Raw genomic sequence first — 6,000 nt, forward strand, 5'->3', positions numbered from 1 at the left:
ATATTTTTGAAGAATAATCTACCATAGGGGCCTTAACATTTCTTGCCTCAGTTTATCCCTGTGCAAAACTCTCTTAAGGTTGCTGTGAGAATTCAGGAAAGCATTTAGGATGCTTGGCACATGGTGAATGCTAAGTAAATAGTAGGCATTACTATTTCTATGTATCTCTGCTCATTAAATGGGATCCCCAGCTCCAGGCCTCTCAAATCCTTGCTGTTTCCTTTCATATCCATCCTCTTTGTCATGGGAAGCGCATTTGTTTGGCCCAAGACAAAATGTTTACACTTTGGTGAGGCTACCTCTAGTGACTGTATCGGTAAAATGACTCATCTATAAGGGAAGGTCTATTAGGTAAATCATACACATTTCCCCTTTTATTTAAGACACATCTCTTCTTTACGTTTTGTGATCCAGAGATTACAAGCACTCAAATGTTCAGCTTAATAAAGTAAACATTAATATATGAAATGAATTTCTTTTTTGAAGGAAGACAAAAAGGATTGTAATAAAGATAACCTAATTCAAATGGCACCACCTTTGTGAAGTGTTCTCCAACTTCCCTAGGAAGTTAACTTCCTTCCTCTTTAATTGCCAATATATTTTTTCAAAACCTTTATTACAGCATTGACTAGATTACACATGATGTGATTTTATGCCTTTCTCCCTAAGTGAGAACTTCCAAGAAATAGTTTCTTATTTTTGTCTCATTCCTAACACAGCACATGACACAAAGTAGGTGGTCAATAACATTCATTGGCTAGAAATAGGGACAAGACAGAGATGGAACCTAGCAAATAATCATTGGATTTCACTTTTTCTCTACTTCTAACAGTGATGCTCTCTAAAAGATACAGTTCATTCTTTGTAAATTATGCCTCAATAAATTTGGGTTTTAAAAAGAGGCTCCCAAAAGGAAAGGGATGAATCCTTTTTACTAATAGAATATGATATTTATAGCAAAATGGATATAAATTATTAATAATATTGCTGAACACTTTTTAAAAATGAACTTTTGCTAGTACTAGAAAATTCACATTGTACAGAAGAATTTAGAAGGTAGCATAAAATAGCCTTTTCAACAAATGCTGCTGGAAGAACTGGATGCCCCTATGACAAATGAACAGCCATCCTCTCACACCACACACAAAAATTAACATAAAATAGATGATAGACCTAAAGCAAAGCTAAATCTGTGAGATTTCTAGAAGAAAACATAGGAGAAAAATTTTTCTGACCTTGGGTTATGTAAAGATTTCTTAGATAATATGCATGAACAAATGAAACATAAAATAGAAAACTGATAAATATCTTTATCAAAATTAAAAATGTTTTTTTCTAAGAAGACACTATTAAGGAAATAAAAAAGACTTACAGATTGAAAGAAAATATTCATAACACATATATATGACAAAACATTTAGAATATACAATGAACAATTACAATTCATTAATAACAAGTCAAATTCCCCAACTTAAATATAGGCATATGTATTTAAACAGTTATGTCACAAAAGAAGATATATAAATAGCACATATACCCACGAAAAGATGCTCAACGTCATTCACCTTTAGAGGGAATGCAGATTAAAACCACGAGATAGTACTGTATATCTATTTAAACTAAAATTTTAACAAGACTAACAATACCAAGTATTGGTGAGAATGGGGGTGCAACTAGAACATACACTCTACCCAAGGGTATGTAAAATGGCACAACCACTTTGCAAAACTCTTTGGCAGTGTCTTATACAGTTAGACATATAATTACCATATGATCCATCAATTCTCCTAAGTATTTACCAAAGAAAATGAAACCCAGTGTTCATATACAGACCTGTTTATGAATGCTTAGATCAAAATTATTTGTATTTAACTAAATGTTAGAAGTTATCTAAATGTTCATCAATGGATACATTAAAAAAGGGGTATACATATATATGTACAATGGAATGCTATTCAGCAATAAAAAGGAATGGACTACTGATACATGCAACATACATGAAAATGTCATGATGAGTGAAAGAAGCTAGGATCAAAAAGTACATCTATATATACATATATATTCTATTTACATAAAATTTTAGAAATTGCAAACTAGCCTATTATGACAGAAGGCAGGTCAATGTTTGCTTGGGGCAAGGGGTAGAGGAATAGATTAATTAATAGGGGACATAAGAAATATTTGGGGGATTATGAAAACATTCTATGTCTTGATTTCTAACAGTAGTTTCATAGATGCATGTATTTGTCAAAACTCAGCAAATTGTATAGTTCATACAGGTGCAGTTCACCATTTGTAAATTATACCCTAAAAAAGTTGACTTATAAAATAAAAAGAATAGACATTTTATCAGCAGATAATATTTATTACAAAATAGAAAAAAGCAGTATTGCTGAACACTTATAAAAATATACTTAATTTAGTGCTTAAAAATTAACATTGTACAAAGATGGAGTTAGCAAATATAATTTTTAAAAATAGTCTTACTCTCTGGTCTCATACAGTTCTTACTCCTGCCTCACCTTTTCTTCCCCTATTTCCTTAAGTGAAAAGGTGGACATTGCTTTCTCTTTCTCTTTTCCCTTCTCTCTTTATTTCCCTCCCCTCCACACATCGAAAACAAAGTCTATTATTTTAGGCACTGCTGATTAGATAAAACGGTTTTATTTTTTAATTTGGGAGAGAATGTTCAGGTATAAAGTTAAAATACTAGAAGTAGTACATGTAATCTCATTAAAACAATTGAAGTACTGACAAAAAAATGAATTAAACATTTCACACACAATCTCCAGAATTCAAAGAAAGTACTCCCAAGGTCATGGTAAAACATAAGTGCTTTCAAGAGCTCATGAAATTCAGACCTAACTTAGTATATCTCTGAGGAGACCATTGCTGGTTTCTAGTTGCTTTCCCTCACAGTTGGTACATTTTAATCGAAAAGTTGATCTTACATTTGTTTTTCTTTCTTTCTTTCCTACTTAGGAAGTTTACAAAGAACAGAGCAGAGTTTAAAGGTCTACTTCTAAAATAAACTCAGATTTTTCTGCAGTACAACCAAAAGACACCGTTAACCTTTTTAACAAGACAGTCTCTATGAATTCTAGCTAATTTAATTTTTTCAAATTGAGTATTTCAAATGACGAATTTTTTTTTTTTTTTTTTGAGACGTAGTCTCGCTCTTTCGCCCAGGATGGAGTGCAGTGGCACAGTCTCGGCTCACTGCAAGCTCCACCTCCCGGGTTCACACCATTCTCCTGCCTCAGCCTCCCAAGTAGCTGGGACTACAGGCGCATGCCACCACACCCGGCTAATTTTTTGTAATTTTGGTAGAGACGGGGTTTCACCGTGTTAGCCAGGATGGTCTCGATCCCCTGACCTTGTGATCCGCCCGCCTCGGCCTCCCAAAGTGATGGGATTACAGGCGTGAGCCACCGTGCCTGGCCTCAAACGACTACTATTAAAGGACCATTGTAAACACAGTCACATGAGATTCTTTGGAATTGTAATAGAACCTGCATATCTAGAGATTTCAGAAACATTGCCATATATAAATAAATCTTCCTCTGGCACACATGTACCTATACACATGCCTGCCACACCCATAAATTTTCAAGAGCTGGAATTGGGAAGAAAAAAAATTATGGGACAATACTAAGTAACCATCAATTTTTAATGGCATTTTTAGTGGACCAAATTAACAGTCCTTTATTTACATTTTTCACCATCCAGTCTTATCCACAATGATATATCATGCATGGAAATATGGGAAAGTTTGCAGCATTTTGAATATACAGCAAAACGCTATTAATATTCTTTCCCATCGCTATCAACAGCTTATTTGAATTCTAGAGTTAGTGCAATAAGATATCCACATGCTAACACCCTGCAGACAGCCACCAGTGAATTCAAACAACGGGTCCAAGACTGACGGGAAATATAAAACTTGCTTTCCTGCAAAAAAAAAAAAAAAAAGCCTTTGAACAATAGAAGTACAATCCTGGCATGACTTCTTCTTGTTGATATTGTTAATTTTCAGCTGTAAAATTACCTGGAATTTTTCCAAAGCTACCTTAAGTTCACAGCCTTCCTCCCATAATACAATTGCATTGTTATTTAAAATGTAATATCTAATTACACAGAAAGTTAAATATTTCAGTAGCTAATAGGAACAACAGTAATAATGACAGCTTATGTAAAACACAGAAACATTGTCATCTACATAAAGGTGAAAATGCGTATTACATGCCAGGCACCCTACTAAGAGATTTACATAATTGTTTTTATTTGATTCTTACAAAAACCCCCATGGAGTAACTTCTATTAGCTTCAAACTTTACAGATGAAGAAATTGAGACTTGGGAAGATGTTCAGTAAACTTCTTCAAGGTTACTCAGCAGCAGAGTTGAAATTTGAATGCAGATATTCAAACTCTGGAATGCAGTCTTTTTACTACTATGAACTGCAAATATTTGCAATATATAGAGGGAGTGAAAGGTAACTGTCTCTGAACTTTAGGTAAAGAATGTCAGAAATGAGGCACATTTTTTAAAAGACTTTAATTTAACCAGGGGTGCAGGAAATTTGTATTGATGACACCTGTGTCAGATTTTGCGCCACTCACTGCGGTCCAAAATTTCATAAGACTGGCAGTCTACTGTCAAAGACATCATAGGCTAATGAAGGAGACAGTTATGTAAAAAGTTAAATAAAAAAATGAGTTAAATTTATACTATAGAGGTATGAAGACAGTACCAGAGAAGCACAGAGGAAGTGAGTATTGAAGGGCTTTAGCAGAATCCATACTGCTTTCCCAGAGTAGGTGGTATCTGAACTCATCAATGAGTTATTTTCTTGGCAAATCATCAAACAAATGTGACCCAGACACCTGTAAAACAAGATATAAGATGCAAAAGATTACATACTAGCAGCAGAGCCTATAGCACTAATATCAAGCTCAGAATACTGTGTTACAGGAAAGGGGTCCCAATCCAGACATCAAGAGAGGGTTCCTGGATCTCACACAAGAAAGAATTCAGGGCAAGTCAACAGTGCAAAGCAAAAACAAGTTTATTAAGAAAGTAAAGGAATAAAGAATGGCTTCTCTCCATAGAGCAGTCCTGAGGGCTGCTGGTTGCCCATTTTTATGGTTATTTCTTGATGATATGGTAAACAAGGGGTAGATTATTCATGCCTCCCCTTTGTAGACCATATAGGGTAACTTCCCGATGTTGCCATGGCATTTGTAAACTGTCATGAGGCTGATGGGAGGGTAGCAGTGAGGATGACTAGAGGTCACTCTCGTGGCCATCTTGGTTTTGGTGGCATTTAGCTGGCTTCTTTACTGCAACCCATTTTATCAGGAAGGTCTTTATGACCTGTATTTTGTGCTGACCTCCCATCTCATCCTGTGACTTAGAATGCCTTAACCATCTGGGAATGCAGCCCAGTAGATTTCAGCCTCATTTTACCCAGCCCCTATTCAAGATGGAGTTGTTTTGGTTCACATGCCTCTGACAATAGCATCTAAATAAATTCTTCATAGCCTGAAATTTGTTAATATTTTCCCCTACAGCTTATTTCTGGAGAGTAAATTGACTAAGTATTGAATAATAAATAATAAGAAAAAATGCCATTAAAATAAAAGAAATGGAGTAACATTTACATGGATTGGAAATCAAAAGCATTTTGAAAGAATAGTGATTTGAAGATCCAAGTAAAAAAAAAAAGTATTTGACTCTTGAAAATAGAGACAGTAATTCTGAATTGTTTTTCCTCTAGTGTATATTTCTTTAATTTGAAATATCATTCTGTTTTATTAATTTGGCAATAATTTCTAAATATTTAATGTGACATGCAAAGTACACATTCTTATTCACTCTAAAATGCAGCATAAATTTTATAATCTCTTCATTTTAACTTAATTTATATTGATTTTACTTTTTAATTTAAGCAAAGCTTTTTAAGGTTTGAATCATTTGCTTTTTCTCTCCCAGCAGCTTG

The sequence above is a fragment of the Gorilla gorilla genome, chromosome 6, assembly GCF_029281585.2.
Source record: "Gorilla gorilla gorilla isolate KB3781 chromosome 6, NHGRI_mGorGor1-v2.1_pri, whole genome shotgun sequence".
NCBI classification, from domain to species: Eukaryota; Metazoa; Chordata; class Mammalia; order Primates; family Hominidae; genus Gorilla; species Gorilla gorilla.